Genomic DNA, 21,881 nt, shown 5'->3' on the forward strand with positions numbered 1-21,881 from the left:
TAATTTTATTAGTGCCTCCTAGTGCTCAGTATTGAATACAGGTAGTCCTCACTTAACGACCACAATTGGGACAGGAATTTTGGTTGCTAAGTGAAGAGGTCATTAAGCGAATCCGACCAGATTTTACGACCTTTTTTGTGGTGGTCGTTAAGCAAATCATTGTGAACGTTAAGCGAACCACATGGTCATTAAACAGTTCCCCATTGATTTTGCTTGCCAGAAGCCAGCAGGGAAGGTTGAAAATGGTGATCACGTGACCATGGGACATTGCAATGGTCATAAATGCAAACTGGCTGCCAAGTGCCCAAATCATGATCATGTAACCACAGGGACACTGCGACAGTCATAAGTGTGAGAACTGGTCGTAAGTCGGTTTTCCCAGCACCATTTTAAGTCCAGTCACTAAACAAATGGTCATTAAGCGAGGACTACCTATATAACCACTGTAGCTACGTTTCCACCCATCCATTCATCTATCCATCCATTCAGATTTTGTCGATGTCTCAAAATGATACCTTGGTTAAACTGTGTTTATACAACCAAGGAGGTTCTGGGTGTGGAAGGAGAAAGGAAACTCAGGAGTTCACTTGCTGGGCTGGATACCCAGGAAAGCAATTTTAATTTGTGCCTTTAGATGGGGAGGAAGAAAAAAAAAAAAAAAGACCCTGAAAATTATTGTTGGAAAACTGGCTCCCTCTAGTGGCAAATGTCTGACCCTAATTTGCAGCCTAAAGAACTCCCGTACAGTGCCGTTCATTTCTTAGCAAAAGGTTAAGTGCATTTTATTGGTTCAGGAAGCTAACGCATTCAATCCAGGAATGCAAAGCCTGCCCATCTTATGTGGGAGGGGGAGGGGGCTGCCACATTTTTACTGCTGCATTTAACACAGCTAAATTTAGCAGCTTTCCCCAGCAGCTCTCCTCCCTGTTGGATAAGCCTTTCTCGGCTAAAAACCTTGGGTCTTCGATGCACAGGAGCAGCTCCATCATTTTATAGGAAGGGCAGAGAAGAGGTTCACTTTCATCACAAACTAGGTATCCCCATCTAGGGATCATCTTGTATTTTGCAGCTCAGATTTGGGAGCCCTGATGAATTCCCTTTAGGGTTGTCTGCAAACAAACCCAAACCCACATTTAAAGAAGATTCAAATCTCTTGAAAATGCCCCAAGAGAGGTGGGTGGCAGGGGGCAGGAAAGAGATCAGTAGGAGAGGCTGCTCCATCATTTCATCTGGTTCAGCAGCTGAAAGAGAAAACGGTGGGTCTCAACTTGGTGGTCCATCTCTGCATACGATACAAATATTTGGCCTTCCCCAATGGGGCCATTACCTGTTAGATGGACAAGCCAACTCCCAACCATGATTAGTTTCATACCCTTGCAGCAAGTTGGTGGTACAGTAGGGTTGAAGGAGAACAAGACAGTCACTTGCTCCTGCAACGTGGCAAAGGAACATGTGCCAGGACATCACCTTGCAAAACGTGTGATTTATGGCCTTGAGAGACAAGTGCTGAAAGGTGACCATTCAGCTCTGGTGGGGATCACTGCCCACCTGAGGGGGCCCCCATTCCAGAGCTGCGGTGGGCAGTGCTCAGCCTTCTGCACTCAGGGCTCAAGATGGATTTGCACCCGGCTGGGACCAGGCTCTGTTAAACAAATGGGTAGACCATACCTTGCAAGCTCAGTTGTGCTTCTCAAGGGCTGGCATTGGCCATCGTATTTTATTCTATCCATGAAGGGGGCTGTAATGGATGGTGAGAATGACCTTGGGAGGCAGGAGGAAGAGCTGCAGCTGAGACAGTGGTCTGATAAATGAAAACTGAGTCGTGGGCATGGAGGCAGTGTCTCAGAAGGGACCCTCCTTAGTTTTCAGGAGAGTAAAACATTCAGATTTGCAAGATTCTGCTGTTGTAACCTTAGAATAAAGGTAGTGTTAGTACCCATAGTTGGTGCTTCTTGTCTGTGTACCTTGAAGGGCTGAACGAAGAAGAGCTGCAGCCTAGACATGGTCCGATAAGAGAAATCTGAGTCCAGAGGTGGGATAGGGGTGGAAAAAGTGTCTCAGAAGGGACCCTACCTAGTTCTCTGGAAAGTAAAGGCAGGGGAGGGGGGAATTGCTTTCCGACTTGCAAGATTCTGTTACAGGTCATCCTTGTGTAGCGACTGCCTCATTTAGCAACCATTTGCAGTTATGGCAGTGATGAAAAAGTAACTTTACAACCAATCCTTGCATTTACGACCTTTGCAGGTCCGCAAAGCAAAGGAAAGCTGAAGTAAGACCATAAGCACTGTTGTGGTTTCACTTAGTGACTGCTTTGTTTAACGACCAAGTTGCCGGTCCCAACTGTGGTTGCTAAATAAGGACCACCTGTACTGTAACCTTACAATAAAGGTAGTATTAGTACCCACAGTTTTGGTTTCCTGTCTGGACTACCTCAAAGGGCTGACATCATGGCCTTCTGTAATTTGGTTATTTCTACAGCCGCTTGCTGCTGGTGCTGCAACAACGCTGCAGTGAGGTGTTCGGCAGATAGTGGTGCACCCTGGAGATTGGAGGCCATTTCTAAAAACCAAAGTGGGATCTTCTCTCTAGAAAGAGAGTATGGGGCTTCAGGACTGATTTGCATGCTGCAAAGGACACAGGCTTAACCTGGTTTTGTTTCTGCTACCTTGGGGGGAATAGAGGCGGGCCTTTGAAATCCAGAGCTCACTGGACACAGGACACAAAGTGCAGCCCGCTGCAGTGTTCGGAGGGACTGTGTCATTCCTGCAGTTTTCATTCCAGGGGAACCCCCCTCCTAAAGGACAGAATCATAGAAAGCCTGTCCCGGTGGATGTTCTCAGGAATTGCACGGGGTTCTCCAGAAATTACCTCTATGCCCGCATTCCTCAACCTTGGCAACTTCAAGATGACTTCAACTCCCAGAATTCTCCAGGCAGCGTGCCACAATTTTTCTCTAATGCCGGAGATGCTCCTGTGTCCCTCTTTGTTGTCCTTCATTTCTCTCTTTCTTAACTGGCCCTTGCACGTGGTATCCATCTTTCCCCGTCTGTAAGACTTGAGCGCCACCTTGAATCTTAGGGAACTGGACATTGCTATTCCAGCGTGGGTCTTCTCCAGGAGAAGCAGAAGTAGTGAGGGATGCCCATGCCTGCAGCTGAGAGTTTAAAAAACTGGTAATGTTCTCAGCTGGAGAGAGAAATGGAAGGCGCTGTTTGGGTAGCAACCAATATTGAATGCGATATTTCTTGGCTGGCTGCCCTGCAGACATCGTTGGATATCAAATGAAAGCAATGTTGCTGGGATGACAAGTTCTAAAGTAACCCCGGAAATGTATGTCATTTTGCAGTGCTGGGAATTATACTCCAGTGCACATTCCTGTAATTCCCTGCCTGGCTTCTGTGCAGTTGGATGGGTGACCAGTGGGTGCTTCTTTGAACTGATTCCTGTTCTACCTTTCACCTGAAAATAAATATGCATGCTTTTTGCTCTCTCCTTTAGCAATAAGAATAGGATTGCGCAGATTAACCCAAGTAACGCTCTACTTCAGTGTTTCTCAACCTCGGCAACTGTAAGATGGGTAGGCAGAATTCCCCAGCCAGCATGTGTCCACACATCTTAAACACTGCTCTAGCTGATCGGTGATCTGCGTACTTCGAAATATATCCTTGTGGCTTTTTTTTCATAAACCCCTTGAGGTCTCCAGTTTCTACCTGCTTTGTCCTATTTTCAGGTTGTGGCTATAGAGCAGCCTTTCTCAACCTTTTGACCCTGGAGGAACCCTTGAAATATTTTCCAGGCCTGGGGGAACCCCTGCCCATTCAGGCTCCAATGTAGGCCAGGAGTTACAAAATCATATTCATTTCATGGGTAGGCCTGTATACAGTATGTGCATTAACCATGTTCTTAAACAGAACATAAAGGAAGAAACTGGCCTCTTTAAGGTGAAGTTGCCCGAATTTGAAATAATGTTTTAAATGAATTGTGACCTCCCAGGGAACCCCTAGTGACCTTTCACAGAACCCTGGGGTGCCATGGAACCCTGGTTGAGAAACCCTGGCTTAGAGGTTCTAAAGGCAGAGGATCCTTGCTTCCTTTTGCTTTGTGTTTATACCGAAAATTTAGAACTGGACCAAAAGTAGAGTCCTCAGCTGGGCTGCAGAAAACTCTGCCATCTAATGGTCATCTGCATTTTGCAGCCCAGCTCTGGTAGCCCAAACAAAAAATGAGTAACTGCCACTTCCAACTTCTCCCCAGTAGTTTCCTGGAGTTCTTGGCTGATAACAGCTTTAATTTCTTTTTTAAAATCTGCTTTCCAACCTTTTCTGTCACTCTGAAATGGACCCAAATTTTAGGCTGGGTAGGGAAGCGCCGGCTTGATCGCACAAAGGGATGCTCTAATTTTAATTTAAATATTAACGTTTGCTGTTCCACTTTTTGGAGGACACTTTTTTGCCTTTGATTCTGACTGAAAGTTCTTGAGGTTCTTAGATTAAAAAATACATTAGCAAGGTCTATTTTGCAAATTTCAGCAGGCAGTCGTTGAGAACCGAACTAACAAATTACAGTTAGACTTCAAAACCCTTCCTTGCAGCTGCATCGGAGGAAAGAAAGCTTGTCTTAGCACTAAATTAAGATTTTTTTTAATCTTAATTTTTTGTTTAAAAATCATAATTTAGTGCTAAGACAAGCTTTCTTTCCTCCGATGCGGCTGCAAGGAAGGGTTTTGAAGTCTTAAAACGAACTGTAGTTTGTTTTTGCTTCCAGCAGGGACAAAGGTAGCTTGTTTAAAAAATAAATATGCTACATGTGGATGGTGGTTTATGATCCTGGCTTGTTTCAACAAGCTATCATTTGAACTTGGCAGAGTTCCTCGTTCAGTGCTTTAGTTTGAAAGCAGATGCTGATGCTTCCAGCTTCCCTCAGCTGCCCCAGAAGGGGAGAAGGGGCTGGATGGAGTTACTCCTGAAGTTCCCCCGAGCAATTCTTGCGGCTTGTTTTCACCAAAGAGCAAATCCTGCCACCGTCCTGTGGTTTATCCCCCTCTTCAGTAATCTGTCCTTTCACTGATAGCCCGACTGAGTCATGCAACAACTGTTTTAGATGCAGTTGGTAGAATGAAATTAGAGGCTCACAGACCTTATACGAAGCCCGCTAACAAAGCAAGCTGGCAGCATTTGGATCCAAGGACAAAAATAATGGCTCCCCCCCCTCTTTTAAGCAGAGGGTTCTGAATTAACGGGCAGGTTTCCCACCTGCATAAAAAATGGGCAGCAAGGCAGGTATCTTGCCTCTGACTCTACTGAAATCCTGACAAGAGCCGCCACCCGCAATGATACGGAACGATGGAGAGCATTCTTTCCGTGAACAAACGGAGAACAAGCGATGGGACAGAACAGAAGCCCAAATGCTGCAACAGAGAAGGGGGAAGGAGAGAAGATGCGGCAGGGGGTTATTCATGCTGAAGGCCAAAGGGAAGTCACCTGAAGGCTGGGTCCACCGCGGTATACTGAGCTCAGTGTTTTTTGGCATTTATCCCTGTTAAGTCATGCACGGGCCGACCCAGAAATTCAGAAGTGAGAGCAAAGCAGAAATGCAAGATCACGTCCACGCTGATGCTCAGGTGAAGATTGGAAGTCCGGGAGGGCTCAGATGGAGCAGGAAGGTCTCAGTCTTGCAGGGAAGGCCTGTAGGGAGAGGTCAAAAAAGTCAAAAGGACGGCTGTCCCCATGTGACTGAAGCCCCACCCTTTTATCTATGGGTTGCCTGTGCAAGAAGAGGTGGGGCTGCCATCTTGACTCTTTTCACACCCACGTGAGCACACCCAAACCACGGATGCCACTAATCCAGTGTTTCTCAACCTTGGCAAGTTTAAGAGGGGTGGGCTTCAACTCCCAGAATTCCCTGGGAATTCTGGGAGTTGAAGTCCACCCCTCTTAAACTTGCCAAGGTTGAGAAACACTACTCTAATCTCTTGGTCAGCCAAGGGTGGTGATGGTGGCAGAGGAACGATATGGAAGGGTCTTTAATAAGGAAGCTAATGAGGTTCTCATAGCTCCTGTTAACAAGCAAGTGGAGAGGGAGGAGGGGGCTGAGGAGGGGCTGGGGTCCTCCCGCATAGTTGTGGGCCTTGAAAAGGCTGTCTGGATGTTCACAGGACTGCTTTGGTTAACATCTTTTCATTTTGCCCTTTGAATCCCCCATGGCTGGAAGGAGTCATTCCAGGACCTTCACCACCCCAGAAGCACAGGGCTGTTTTCTAAGCTCAAACATCTTCAGCAGTGAGAAATAGCCGATCTTGAAACAGTTGGGTAGTTTCCAAGTTTCCTGTTATTTATTTAATTAGATTTCTCCTTTGGATCTGATACCACAGCTGCTGTGCTGGGGATGAACCTAACCAAGCCGGCCTTGCATCTGGAGCCCACTAATTACAAAGGGCCAGTGTTGATCCACGGAAAGACCTGGGGTGGGAATTTCAGGGTCAGTCACCCTATGCCAGCCTTTCTCAACCTTTTGGCCCTGGAGGAACCCTTGAAATATTTTTCAGGCCTCGGGGAACCCTGCACATTCAGGCTCCAATATAGGCCAGAAGTTACGAAATTATTATATTTGTTTCATGGGTAAGCCTGTATATATGCATGAACAGTGTTCTTAAACTGGCAATAAAGAATGAAACTTACCTCTTTAATGTGAAGCTGCCCACATTTGAAATAATTTTTTAAATCGTGATCTCCCAGGGAGCCCCTAGTGGCGAGGATGCCATGGAACCCTGGTTGAGGAACTCTGCCCTGTGCTGATTGTAACTAAGGCAAAGGCTTTCAATCTCACTGAAACATTTTGGTGCAGCTCCTGCAGCTGTGGAGATGCAGATCTTAGTCACCCTGGTTGGTTCAGCTCACAGCAAACTTGAGCTGCTGCTTTGGGATCCATAGATAGGGTCCTTCACAGCAGAGCACATGTGGATCCCTCCCAGCTGCATGTTGGAGTGCTGCAGGGCCAGCCTGGGAGCAAAATAAGGACAGATACTTTGCCTGAGTCATGGGCTGTACACCAAGTGACTGATGCTGCTGTGATGCTCTAAACAGAAGCTGTTCTGGATCCATTGACTTGCAGTTTGAGGCAAAGGTGAACATTGGACCTACATGCTGGGTACCAGCTCTATAGCAGTTGGCAATTCTGCCCAGTGGCAAAGTAGTTGCAGTTGAGATGGGCATATCCTTTAGCCACCAGCTGTGCCTTCTCTCTGCCTTTTCACATTTTTATTGCAGTGAATTTTTTTATATTTAGAAACTCCTTTCCCAGCTCAGGGTGGCTTTTTGGGTACAGTAGAAACATGGCTGATATAAAATATCAGAGCTGAAACAGTGGCATTAAAAAACCTGGGAAAATGTAGTTTTAGACTGTCCAAAAATACTGTACAAGGCCTGGCTTCAGCTCCATCAGGTGCCGCAGAGAAAGCTGAGTTGGTTGTGGATGTCCGGTGTATGTATCTGTGGAAGACATCTACCAAGTCCTCATCGGTGACCTAAGAGTGTGGGACCAACTGGGGGGTCCTCTTGATTGCTCCACCATAGCAGTGAGCCAGGTGCTTGCATGAATGGTGCAAATACAAACCCTTGAATTCAGATTACATCTTAATTATTATTTGCTGTAAAGTTAGAATTATTATTGGACTTAGAGTTCCATCTTAAAAATTCTGGTCAGCATTACACTAAATCAGGGTTTCTCAAACCAGGGTTCCATTATTGCTCAATGTCTTGAGTTTCCCTTGCAAAACGAATAAAAACCAAACGGCCCCAAATGGTCTCCCTTTTAGAAAGTTCTGGACTCAATCCAGCTCGTTGGAGGCAGGAGACTGATCGATCCTGATGCTGCAAGTGGCAACCGTGTTCTGGTTCTTGATGTTCTTCTAAGCTCTCCAGAGCTTAGAAGAACCTCCTTCCTGTTGTAACATTGCAACGTTCTGGGGTTCCCAAGGCCCACCAGTGGCAGATGGGGTGAAGAAACTGAGCACGGCATGATACCACAACATGAGTTAATTGCTCCCTGATCTTATGAGGAGATCTTATGATCTGTGCATGTAGTTGCCATGTTTACTGAGCTGTGCCTTTCCTGGTGCATCTAATTTGGCCTTCTGATTCTCTTCCTAGAATAATTTTGCCAGACATCTGGAGGTCACCTTTCAACTCTCAACTTCTGAAATGTCTTAACATCCCTAAGAAAGCCCATTCTTAGCCCAGAGCATGCCAACATCTTGACAGAAATTTGGGGTGCAGAGACTAAGCTCTGGCTGGTATGATAATGGGACACGCTGATTTCTCACTCAACCGAAGCTTTATTTGGCTGTCATTTCCAACCGGACTTTCACTTACAAACTACACAGCAAAGTTTTCCTTTTTTCATGTATTGATGATCTCTTTGGCTGTGGGAAATCCTTGAAAATCATCCAGGGACCTGAATGCCAAGGATGAAGCATTCCTCTGGAGGAGAGCATCTTGCCACAGCTGAGAGCTGAAGGACAGTGGTGTCCCATCGGTTGTAGAGGGGCAGGGAGTACCGGGCAGGACAATGCTAAGCTAAGACCTTCCTGTAATTCCTCAAAAGAATGTCTATGAAAGAAGCTTTCCCCCCCTAACTTATCCTTAGAGTATTTGACAATTTCTTTCACTTTTCTCTTGGCGAGCTTGAATTTCTCGCTTAAAGTTGATAGAGGAAGCAACCGGGGGAGACAGTGGGACACCTTTTCCTCACAGAAGCCCCCTGACAGCCCCCACTTTCCAATGTGAAAAAGCCCCTTGATGGGAGGGAAAGGGACTCAGTACTTCATGTGGCAGCCTGTTCCACTGGCTGACAGCTCCTGTAATCAGTAAGTGTCTCCTGATGTTTAGCAGAAGCTGCTTCCTTCTCGTTTAACCTGTTGGTTCTGGTCCTGCTTCTGGAGCAACTGAGAAAAAGTCCACTCCCCCTTCAGATATTTCAGGACTGCTATTACACGTCCCCCCAGTTGCGTCTTCTGCAGGCTAAACATAGCCAGTTGCTTTAACTAACCATTCGAGTTAAATGTGCAATGGTTCAAGTTAATTACACAATACCACTTATACAGCATTATACCATAACACTGTTCCGGCTTACGTACAAATTCGACTTAAGGACAGACCTTGGGAATGGAACTTGTTCTTAAACTGGGGACTACTGAAGGTTATGCTCAATAACTCCATTTATATGTGAACCCAACCAGGGTTCGATGCCAGGTTCTTCCTTGTCGTGCCCACCTAATTCAGGGTGCCCGCAAAGGAACCCCTATGTGTTTCATAAGGTACCCCCCAAAGTAGGGCTGGATTTAGGGGCTTGCAAGCTCCACAGTTGTGGGGCACCAGCAGTGAAAACTGCTGAGTTCATGGCCATCTATTCAGCCGAGACAGAGTGACGAACACTGTTAATGTGGAGTGAATTGATCTAGATGGAAAAATCGATTGGGCAAATGAATTATTGCCAGGGATAATCTGGGTATGCAAATTGTGCCTCCAAGGCATGGCAGAGGCTACAAGCATCAAACACCCTGAAGTGTTCAGAAGCAGAGGGAATGCCACCTCAACCTCGGATGCTCTTGGCCTTGGACCCCATGCCATCTAGGGCAGCGTTTTTCAAACTGGGCAACATTAAGAGGTGCGGACATCACCTCTGGGGAATTCTGGGAGTCAAAGTCCACAGCTCTTCAAGCATGCTGGCTGGGGAATTCTGGGCGTCCAAGTCCACACCTCTTAAAGTTGCCAAGTTTGAGAAACGCTGATCTAGGGGCTACTTCAGCAGTTCTGTTTTTCTCTGCTGCCCCAAAAGCGGGATCACTTTGCTTGTGGGCCTGGAAATCCTTGAAATCCCTCCTTAGAGGAGGAAGGAGGTGACCCAGAGCGAGACTCAGGCAGCCTCAGTGAAATGGAAAAGTGCAAGGGAAGCAGAAAGGCACCCCTTCCCTCCCAGTGACCTGGTGTTTCTTGCTTTCCTTCCAGAGTCAGCTCCTCCAATAAGTAAGAAGCAGAGGGACAGAGTATGCTTCTCCCTTGTTTATTATGTCCTAAAATGAAGCCAAGCCCATCTCCATAGAAATTCCATGGCTAACTAACAAGGAGTCACAATCCTACTTGACACTCTTTAATTCATTTAAAGGCAGAAGAAAGCCATTCGCCTCAACGGCAGCGCCATTCAGAAGTTTTGCTCCAGCCTTTAAGCAAATTTATCTTGCGGCGAGCATCCTCTGCGCTGTGACTTTTCTTCCAGCACCTCTCCAATGAGTCAGTGAGTGGATTTAGCAGGGCCAGGAGACAAACGGTGAACAAGGATGAAACGCCATCAGGGCTTAACGAGACATGCAAAGATACATGGTGGGTCAGTCCAACTAATCCAGCAAGGCCAGCGTTTGTGGGCACGCAGTGGTCATTGGAAAGTCCTGGGAAAGATCAGAAAGGCTGCCCACACCCATGTGATGCATCTCCCAACTCAGGAGGGCCGCTGTTAGATTTCGAGGGGCCAGTTCTTTACAGTGGCGCACCTCTGACTTCCATGCATCAGATTTTACGTTTTTTGGCTTCCGATAGAGCTGCAGTCCAGATCTAGGAGAGTAGCTAAAAGCGAGGAAGGAAACTTCAAGCCTGCACAGAGAAGGACAGAAAGCAGAGACAATGGAGGGGCCCTCTGGCAAAGAAGGAAGAGGGAATGAGACAGTGAGCTGCACCGATAAACTTCTCCAGTTTTGTGGTGTTGCTGTTCCATGAATTTCACTTCATTGCTGAGAGTTCAAGGAAGAGGGCATTTTCCTCTCCCCCACAGGTAACAAGCCTGTGAGGTAGTTAGAGTTGAGACTGTACTTCTTCTTTTTATTTTCCTGAGAATGCATGGCTTCTGTCTGGGGGGAGAGAACAGCAGGGTATGCAGTTATGCATGCAGAGATTTGAGAGGTTTTGCTGCCTTCAATATGAAGGTGGTGATATTGGTTTGGGGCAAGCAGACCAACCGGACTTTGAACATTCGGAATGATTCTGTTTAGAGGGTGAAGTTCTGAGGTCCATCCAAACCTCACCCCACCGAGCCCATCACTGAGGCATGAAGCAAAATGCACAGGCAGTGTTCCTCGGAAACAGCAACCGAGGCCATGGGTCCTTGGAAGCGGGTGAAAAAGCATAAGGTTGTGGGCAAGGCTTTGAGCAGCAATTCCCCAAAAGCCCTCCAAGGCGCTTTGGTCAAACTGAATGAGATCTGGTGAAGTAAAAAGCACGCAGCACCATTTTCCGGCATCATGTCATTTCTTCTAAGAGCCAAGTCCAGTTGAAAAACACTTGGGGGGTCTTTTCTGAAAGGCTGCTTCTCATCACTGGGCTCACCCACATCCTGAGAGTGCAAGAGATTTACAGCATGCAGCAGCTTTGTTTTCTTCATCTAACGGGGAAAGACTTCCTAACCTTTAGACTTTATCCTTGAAGGCAGTGTTTCTCAAGCCTGGCAGCTTGAAGATGTGTGGACTTCAACTCCCAGAATTCCCCAGCCAGCAGGTATAAACACAAAGCAAAAGTAGAGGTTCTACCTTTTAGAACCTCTAGCCACAACTGGATAATAGGCCAAAGGAGATAGAAACTAGTGACCTCAGATGTTTATAAAACACACACACACTCATATTTGTAAATATATGAATCTCCTAAATTGATAGTTCAATCAACTAGAGCAGTGTTTCTCAACTTTGGCAACTTGAAGATGTGTGGACTTCAACTCCCAGCATGCTGGCTGGGGAATTCTGGGAGTTGAAGTCCATACATCTCCAAGCTGCCAGGGCTGAGAAACACAGCTTGAAGCCCATCAGCAGCCCTCCATGCTTGTGAACCTTAGTCTTATGGAAGTAGAGGACAAGCAAAGACCAAGGTCACGGATCCAATGGGCAATTTTTGCGGAGGAAAAAAGAGGTTAAGCATCTCTAGTCCAGGGACCAAAACAGCTGAGACAACATCAGAAACCCAAAGAGCAGGTCAAGAGGCAACCCAGTGTTTGGAGTCCAGGGGAAGAGCTGCAATAAGATCCTGACTGAACAAGAAAGGCTGTAGACCATATAGTTTTCCTTTTACCCAAGGCTTTTACCCAGAGGAAATAGAAGGTTTCAATAGCAGACCTAGTGCAAAAGCATCTCCTGCAGGCTTCTGATACAGCTGTTTTCTGCAGGGCACACGTACCATTCCTTCCAGGCTATTTTTGCAGCAGCTACTGCAAAGCTGACTTTCTGCCCAATGCAGCTGAGAAAGTCACCTTCTTCCTAGCGAGACACTCATCCTGTTTACCAGCACCACATGATCACGGATGCCCCCGCCAAGTAAGGAGTTGCCATCTTTGGGGAAAGGGGACTGAGGTGCTGTCGTTCCTGCTGTGCGTTTAGTTTTGCAGCAGTTGGGTGGAAAAATTACCACCACCGCCCGCCAAAAAATTCCTTCAGTGATCAATCCACATTGTACCAGATGGAATCAGGGAGCCTGCCTACTCCAGTCTTTTTCTGTTCTGTCCCCCATGCTCAGGCCCGCAACTCGGGTCTGTGTCACCCGGGGCAAACATGGATTCCGCACCCATTTTGGCGCTCCCCCGGGCCTATTTTGGCGCCCCCCCCAGTGCGGTGCCCGGGGCACATGCCCCGCTTGCCCCCACCCCAGTTGCGGCCCTGCCCGTGTTGCAGCCATCGGAAATCCAACGGGAGATGAACATCCTAGGATAGGGAGGTGAACTAGGATTCTGTCTGTGTGCTGGCAGCTAGACAAGACAGCTGACTGGAGGAAATTAGCTGGGTTTGTTTCCAACATAGGGTCACCATGATGCACGGAAATAATGCATGGGTTTGTGTGAATAGAACTAATGAGTTCATTGGGGTAAAGGCTGGGCAAGGAATAAATACGCCACTTACTTTTAATAATTAAACTTTAAATCTTTAGATAAATTCAGCTTTAAATCTTTAAATAAATAATGGAGGTTTAATAATGAAACTTTAAATCTATGCTTCCCAGGGTGTCCCATACTTGCTGGCATCACACAGAGGCAAAATGACCCAAGCAGGATTGCGCTGTTGTGCATGGGTTTGGGCGATGCCACAATGCACATGCAAAAGAGACAGAGCTGGCATTTTCTATCCGTGGAACCTCGCCTCGGGAGCGCTGGCAACTTTTATTGGTTTTGTTTCTGTTTTATCTTACTATTATTTATCATTTATTTATTTATTTTTAAACTAACAGGTTCGGTGGCCTGAAAAAGCTTGAAACCCCACAGACTAGACCAGTGTTTCCCCAACTTGGCAGCTTTAAGATGGGTGGACTTCAGCTCCCAGAATTCCCCAGCCAGCCTTTGCTGGCTGGGGAATTCTGGGAGTTGAAGTCCACCCATCTTAAAGTTGCCAAGTTGGGGAAACACTGGTCTAGAAGATGTTAAGTATCCGAGTTGAATTCACATGGCCCCTCTTCTCTGGGGGCAGCATCCAAAGTGCCACCACTACACCATTTTAATTGTGAGATTCAGATCCTACCTTTACATTAGGAGCAGAGTGTTGAGTATTTACTGCTTCCTTCCTCCTGCTGAACTCCACTGCAACAATCCTGTGATGTGGACAAAAGGGTCCCTGGCCTGGAGTGCCCCCGGAGCTTCCGTGGCTGAAGATGGAGTTGAACCTGCTGGGGGATCCCCTGACCAGGACCTGACACCCCCCAGTTCCCCGGCCTGTTCCCCATTGCCTTCGTAGCCTTGAGATGTGAATCCCTGCAGGATTCCAGCCTCTGCTGAAAGCAAATGATTCCTTGGACTTTAGGGCAGCTGCCCCAACCTCATGGGCATCGACTGCTGTCATTTATGGTGCCAGCCCATTTGGAGGGTGCCAAGTTGGGGAAAACTGCTTTAGAAGGTGTGATCTATTTCTTTTCTTTAAGGCAGTGAAATCTCTTGTCCGAACAATAATGCCCAGTTCCATTAGTGCAAAGATAATGATAAAATCTCATAAGCATGGCCCTGGGCATGTCTTCATGGGCATAGCCATGTAGTTTCCCTGGCACCACTCTGAAAGTGGTGGGCCACGGTCTCTTTTAAGACTTTCTCCAACTTCCCTGGCTACCCTATAGCCCCAAGCATCTGCAGGAGTTTGCTCCTTTCCCCATTCTGACAAAACCAGCATTGTGTTGTGAGCTTTGTCCTTGTTGTATGTGGGTGCAACGTCATGACACACATACAAAAGGGACGAAGTTTGCGTTATGGTGCTACAATTATAGCTTTCAACGTTCGGCCTCCACTCGCCACCCTCTGTAGACACTGCTACTTAACAGCCCTGGGATCTCCTGGTGGTCTCCTTTTTTGAGAAGTAGCTATGTTGGGACTGCAGAATGGTGGAGAACTATTCTGTGTGTGTGTGTGTGTGTGTGTGTGTTTAAATTATATTTCTTAAAGCATTGATCAGAATCAATAGCTACAAAAAAAGAAGAAAAGAAGATAAAAAGAGTCATAACAGATAAAGAATAAAAGGTCAGTAAATAAATGAGTTTACAATTATAAAATTTGAAATTAATTAAGCCTAGAGAACGAAATTCCTTGGGCCATTTTAAAAAAGAACTAGAAATCCCTATAAAACCCTGAACTATTTAATTTCAGTAACTTCAATTGTCGATCTGAAAAACAAAGTTCATATTTGCAGAAACTTTGCATAGCCTAACATGCCCATTTTAAGCCATACTTTGTTTTAAAATCAATGAAGCTGCCCTGCCGAAAACCATTGCGTTCTCTGGTAATCAGAAAACAAGCACTGTCCAGTGTGTACCCGTTCAATCCATGCAAGAAAGGAAATAAAATAGAAATAATAAAAATTAGCATCAAATGAAAAAGAGAGGGATCAAAACTGTGGCAATCTGGACTGCATCCTGGGGACCTGCAAGAAGCCCCAAGGATGTCATGGCACCACTGCAGAGACAATGCTAAATGTGCAATTTGCACAATGTATGCATTGGCATCTCTTTTTTAAATTCATTATTAATTCTTCAAGATATAATTAAGACACATAACGCAGAATGTAAGACCGATAGAATACACTGAGGTCTCAGTGCATCAGATGTTCCTTCCCTCTTGCTCTTCCTGCAGACACCCGGTGTCTACACTCAGCGCTGTGCAGTCACTCTTGAATGGTAACAAAGCGTAGCACAAAGCGTACTGGCCATTTATGTGTGATGGGTATTTCTGCCCACAACAATAAAAGCCATAAAAGTCATTAATGCATCTCGGGCGAACAGCTAGGAGGAGAGAGTTGCTGTTGCTGTAATAAGGGCATCAGAGAAAGCTGTCAGCTAAAAATTCTACTTGATCAAAACTGCAAAGGCAGATGCACTGGTAAATAAATTTAAAACACACACGCACACGCACAACCATAGTCCTATAACCCAAAGGTAGTCTGGGGAGGTGTGCAAAACTGGATGCGTTAGAGTCCTTTTATAGGTACAGTGGCCATATTTTTCTGGAAAAAATAAAGAACAAACCTGAAAAAGGGGCAAATCTGAAAGAGGATAAAAAAAATTAATTGTTTATGTTTATAACTTCACCTTTTAAAGGAAAGTTCAAGAGCAAAATCAGGAAACACTTTACCAAAAAAGCATATTCTAAGAAAAATATCTCAAATCAAAGAGTATATGTAAATTTATTTTTAAAAGGCCATTCGATTCCCATATTTTTCACATGAATGGGAAGGAACATGCGTTAAGAGGTACCTTTTGTACAGTAAAAGTGAAATGACTAGAAGAAACGATAAAAGTGAGTTTTTGAAAAATAAATAAACCTAAAGGACAGTTTTCTGAAATAAAGGACTGTCTGGTCACTGTATTTATAGCTCAGGGACATCCATAGGGAAGGTGGTCCAAAAAGTCAAGATGTCATCCGCAACTACACAACTGAAGCCCCATCTCAACTCTTTTAACCTTGCCCAATTCCATTAAACTGCATTAACATTAAAATGCAGTTGTGGAATTCTGTTGTAAATTCTTTTTTTTTTAAAGTATGTTTTAACAAGCTTACATTTGGAACTGGAAAGCCTTGGATCAGAAACTCTCCTGCAGACCCCTGCCATTGAAAACAAGAATAAGAACTTACTGAGCCTTTGATCACCGGCAGTGGGGTATACCTTCCTGTCCAGCCTTAGGGCCAAACCCAGCTGGCACCAGCTTCGGGGCAGGGAGAGGCGGAACGCTTCTGATTCTTTGCAGATGTGCAGAGCAGCAAAGGAAAACAATGCACACTGTATTTAATATATCAATCTAGCCTTGACTTGACTGGATCTTTCCTCCCTCCCTCCTCATTCATTTCCCAGTAGCTGGCCCCCAAAGTAAAATCAATCCACTTTCAGAACCAACAAACTCAGCACATTTCTTTATTTTTTTATTTATCCCCATCTCCTTCGTGCGCCAGGACCAAGTGTAACTTTTCTACAAGTCCCAGCTTCCGGAAAATCCTTGTACAACCCCTGAAAGCTGAGCAGGAGAAATACACCACAGTAGCTCCAAGTTGCCATTCAAGGGACATTTGATCTTCCTAACTTTGCTCCCTTCCACTTCTGGATGCCCGGTGCCTCCAGAAATCCCGGGGGTTTCAATAAGACAGGGATGGGCAACTTCTGGATGGCCGAAAGGCTGAGCATGAGAAAGGAAAAATCCCCTCTGGGTTGCAGGGGCTGGGACCAACGATGTCACCAGAGGCCAAATTTCTGGCCTTTTGTGGTTTTAACAGTTTAAATGGATTCTTTACATACAGAAGCTGACTTTGCAGAAGGAGTGGGGGGAAGATGAGTTGTTCACTGGGGCCTTTCGGCTGCCCTTTAAACCGCCTTCCCAAACTGTCAGCCTTTTGGTACCTCCCCCTCGGAAGGTACTTGGAGAGTGTGGGATGCTCAGGGAAATGCAGAAGGATGGACAGGGACTGCCTGTGGCCCGTGGGTGGCCTACCCTGCAGGACAGAAAGGGAGAACATTTTCTGCTTCTTCCTTTTCCTCTGTGCCTGAGGCAGGTGCTCTGCTCCAAATTACCTACAGTCTCCTTGGAGGTAGGGCCAATGGAGGATGTCTTTTTTTTCTTCAGAGATCCTCTAAAATTAGTATAATCCAGGGCTGGTTGGGGCTTCCAGGGCCATCACACACTAAGTGGTCTCCTTTCTCCTACCTTGCAATAAAACCGATATCTAGCGGTTAAGGCAATGGGCTAGAAACCGAGAGACGGTGAGTTCTAGTCCCACCTTGGGCGTGGAAGCCGGCTGGGTGACCTTGGGCCAGTCCCTTCCTCTCAGCCCAACCTACCTCACAGGGTTGTTGTTGTGGGGAAAGGAGGAGGAAGAAGGAGTATTAGGTATGTTTGCCACCTTATTTATAAAAATAATAATGGTGGATTAAAAATCTAAAAAACAAACCCTTTTTACTAGTATTCCAATCCACATTCTTTGTTTTTTAAATCTTCCTTCTCAGACCATTGTTTCAGCAGATGGCAGCACCAAGCCAACTGTGGCTGGTCTTGAAAAAGCAAAACAGCGTGAGACCTGGTTGTTATTTGGATGGGAGACCACCAGACAGTCCCAAGGCTGCCGGCCAGACAGTTGAAAAACAAGACAGTGGGAAATGACTTCTTGTTGCTCCCCATAAACCACCTGGATGTATACATGAAGTCATCATGGAGCCTTGTCTGATCCTGAAAAGTAGCGGCAGCCCATTTTTGCGCTGCTGGCCAGAAAAGCACGTGGACCAGGGGTTGAACTGGGCCATTCTTGCTTTCCAAAGTGGCTCACAGCGTTTCAGAAGGAGGGATTTGCCACCCTCAAATTTCCAATTAAAAAGAAATGCAAGGGAGGGGTGGGAAGTAGAGGGAGCTTTTCATGGCCAGAAAGGAAAAGATGAGCAAGATGTGGACATTCTGGCCAGTTCAAGCTGGGGCTTGACGCTTGGTCTTTGCATCCCCACTTAAGAGATGAGTTTGCTGCGTGTTGCTTGTCCAAGGCAGGGGCCGGGAGGAGTTTCCTGCATTGGATTTTTGCAGCTGAGACAAGAAAAATGCCTGTGGCAGATGAAGATGAGCTGCAGCTGCCAAGACAGCCAATGCAGTTTTGGGCTGCATCAGTAGAGGTATCATGTTGAGATTACCGAGGGTGATGGTTCTGGAATTCTTTGTCCAGTTTTGGTTGCCACAATACAAAAACATAGAACTGTAACTGGTTATTCCTATAATGACATATTATACTTTTTTTTTCTTTTTTCCTTTTTTTTTTTGTTGCACTGCTTCCACCTTTTTGTAAAGCACTTCTTCTGTTTTCTTCCCTCTCTGTGACAATGTATGTATCTCCATCAGTATTATCATTGTGTTTTCTTTTTTTGTTATTAATTAAAAAGCAATAAATAAATAAATAAATAAATACCAGTCCATGCATCTTAAAGTTGCCAAGGTTGAGAAACACTGCCTTAGCCAGCTGTGTGAACTGGGCCCTCATGTTAAGCCATCATACTGCTTCTATGTTTGAACAGAGTTCATGTTACATGAACTCAACCATGATTGTTGGCTTAAACTGTTTAAATTGTTAGGTTTAGGGTGTTGTGTGAACCCAGGTCTGTCCCCTGCCAATCTGACCAGTCTTAATAAAGTTGTCCTTCAGCTACAGTTTTGAAAGGGAAAAGAAGTTTTTAGTTTATTTGTCGGCAAAAGATTTGGGAGGGGGCAGATTTGGGGGGAGGCTGGCTCACAACTGCTAAATTTCTTGAGGGGGGGAGATGGAGATGTCAACCAGCCCCCCTGACCCTTCCGTCTTCAACCTGCCCCCCTGTTCTGACCCCCCATCTTGGCCTGTGCTGTTTATTGAATGCCTGTGTTAAGTACATGCTTGGCCTGTTCCCAGGGACACAGCTAAACACACAACCGTAAACTCAAATAAATAACCAGAAGCATTAAAGTGCACAGAGATGAGGCTCTGATTGATTGCCTTCGATTGCTCTCCCCACAGTGGAACAATACCTGCTTACTCATAGTTTATTAAAAACAGCCTCTTTCCTTTCTCAGCTCTTAATAATTCATGGCTCTAATTGTGTAGAAAGGCAAACTTTAATAGGCCAGCCCCGTCACCCTCCCTCCTTCCCTCTCTGCAGCGCGGGGCCTGTCTTCCTCAGCCCTCCTCTGCATCGTGGCTGCTGCTGAGATGCCTGCTGGTGACGCCCACCCCTCTTTGGGCCCTACGAACCCCACCAGCTCACCCGCGTTCCTTTTGTGGCATTGCCCGGCCCATCTGCAGCGCCACCGGGCTTGCCCCTCTCGTCTCCTGCGAGGAAGCCCTCTCCGATTTCGCTTGAGCTTGCACCTTGCTGACAAATGTGCCAAAGAGGCTTCAGCCAGCATCGGTCGGGCTCAGCCGAGGGGATGGTGTGTTTCTGAGCATCCTTTGGAAAGCTTTTTTTTAAATTATTTTTTTGCTGACTTGGGATTTGGAGAAGCTGAGATTAAATCAAAAACAAACCATCGGTCTGGTTCAGAGTTAACCCTGAGAGCCAGGGTTGCGTTGCAGTTAAGGCTTTGGACCAGGACTGGGAGATTCAGGTCCGCCTTCAGCCATCAAAACTCCCTGGTGACTTTGGGCCAGCCCCTCTCTCTCAGCCCAGCCTACCTCCCAGGGTTGTCCGTTTTGGGGAAAAAAAACAGGAAGAGAAAAGAGAACCTCCTTGAGCATCTGGAGGAAAGGCCATATACTGTATAAATATAATAAACCAATCCATAGAACGTTCATCTCTTTTAGGGTAGCATGACTAAACATCTAAACACCTCTCCCCTCCGAAGTTAAACATAAAAGCATGCCACAGACAGACTCATGCAGGAGCCAGGCTCCACCACATATTGCCTCTTAAAGAAAGAAAGCTCAGATGTTTGATAGAGCAGATCTACCCAGCCCAGACCACACTGTCAGAGCAGAGGTGAAGGGAGAGCTCATGCAGACATCTAGCTGGCACCTCCTCTGTGGGTGGATAGTCAGGAGGATTGCAAATGCCATTCATTATTTCATCCGTTAATTTCTTGCAGCATGCCAAAGACTCTTCTGTAGCGTTTCCTGGCGACTCCGGTTCCACCCTCCCAAAATTGCCCCAGTTCATTGGAACACACTCCAAGCCGAGCTGAAACAGCCTCTCTGTTTTCAATGGCTTTAAAAACCTACCACTTAAAACATGCTTTTAACTGTTGGTGACTTTGTATTTATTTTCAATAACTTTTGATTTAACCCTGGCTTTGTAATGTTATGGTAAGCCCCCAAGGGTTAGAGAGGAAGGAAGGAAGGAAGGAAGGAAGGAAGGAAGGAAGGAAGGAAGGAAGGAAGGAAGGAAGGAAGGAAGGAAGGAAGGAAGGAAGGAAGGAAGGAAGGAAGGAAGGAAGGAGGGAGGGAGGGAGGGAGGGAGGGAGGGAGGGAGGGAGGGAGGGAGGGAGGGAAAGAGGGAGGGTGGGTTGACTTGAAGAAATGATGGTGGCCTTCAACTCAGATGGGTTTAAAAGGGATGAGAAAAATGACTGTTGTTACTGGCATCTTACTGCCAGTATCAGACACTGGGCCAGATGTCAGATACTGGGGACACCTATATATTAGAAGGGGACCCTTGTGAACATTCCAGAGCCATCTGTCTGGCACCATGGTCAGACAATTTTGGATTGATCCAATGCTGTTCTTAAATACCTTGGTGCCATACAATAATAAAAAAGAGGGTTGCTTCGTTTGGGACAAGGTATTTTTGGAATCCCTTCCTCTTAAAGGAAATGTCTATGTCTATAGAGGTACTTGGTAGGGAAGTGGGACCTATTGGGAAGAGCTTTCAAAAGGACCAACCAAGGGAAGGCTTGAGGCCACCTTCATCTTGTTGCAAACTCATTGTGGCAACTTGAAGAGTTTTCTGTATCATCTGAGCATGTATGTGCCAGCACAGACAGCATTTCGACTACATGTGCTCGGTGGACATGAGGAGGCCTTCAAAGTGGTTGAGCTGAGCTTTTGACAGAACAATTGGGCTGTGGCTTTGGAGAGGTACTCTGGACACTTTGCAAAGCGCTCAACCTTGGAAAAACTAAAATTTCCTTTGAGTCAAGCTGGACCTCCTGTGACTTCACAGACATCCCTGTGTAGTTTCCTTGACCAGAATACAGAAATGGGTATTTTCAACTGTTGGGATTTGCCCACAGTGCTGAGATTCTCTAGAGATCTCCCACCCAAATGCTAACTAGGCCCAAAGCTGCTTAATTTCACAGCTCAGACAAGGCTGGCCAGGTGCTTTATCCCGCTGAGACGCAGCCCAGGTGTCTGGCACATTTCATTCTTTGCACCCTAAAGTCAAAATGTTATTTTCTCAGGCATTTTAATTCATCAGAGGACATAATTTGCTGTGTACTTTCATTGTTGCTCCACTAGGGGGTTAAAGTTATGGTTTGATTGAATATTTTAATATTTTATGAGATGAATAAATTATTGTGGCTCATTTGTCCTGAAATAGTTGCTTGGCAAGTGGGCAGTCATATAAAGTGAATGCATTAACAGGCAAGCAAACCACCAGAGTATCTGGCTGGCAAAACTAAGTATGACCACTTGAGGGCGGCAAAGAGGTCATTCTTTCGGTGTCTCTTTGCGGCCATCTAGTGGCCATCTGAAATGTTGCAGCCCAGATATGGTTGGCCTAGGTAAAGGTAAAGGTTTCCCTTGACATTAAGTCTAGTCGTGTCCGACTCTAGGGGGCGGTGCTCATCTCTGTTTCACAGCCAAAGAGCCGGCGTTTGTCCATAGACACTTCCTCTGTGGTCATGACTAAACGGAACGCCGTTACCTGCCCACTGAAGTGGTGCCTATTAATCTAC

General features: G+C 46.1%; 1 protein-coding gene across 1 annotated transcript in view; it reads left to right on the plus strand.

Moving 5' to 3' along the window:
* The window catches only part of KCNIP3 (potassium voltage-gated channel interacting protein 3), a 101,728-nt gene that overhangs the window by 26,681 nt on the left and 53,166 nt on the right, over positions 1–21,881 (plus strand). The gene's annotated exons all lie outside the window — the stretch shown is intronic.

The sequence above is a fragment of the Candoia aspera genome, chromosome 9 (genome assembly GCF_035149785.1).
Source record: "Candoia aspera isolate rCanAsp1 chromosome 9, rCanAsp1.hap2, whole genome shotgun sequence".
In the NCBI taxonomy this organism is placed as follows: Eukaryota; Metazoa; Chordata; class Lepidosauria; order Squamata; family Boidae; genus Candoia; species Candoia aspera.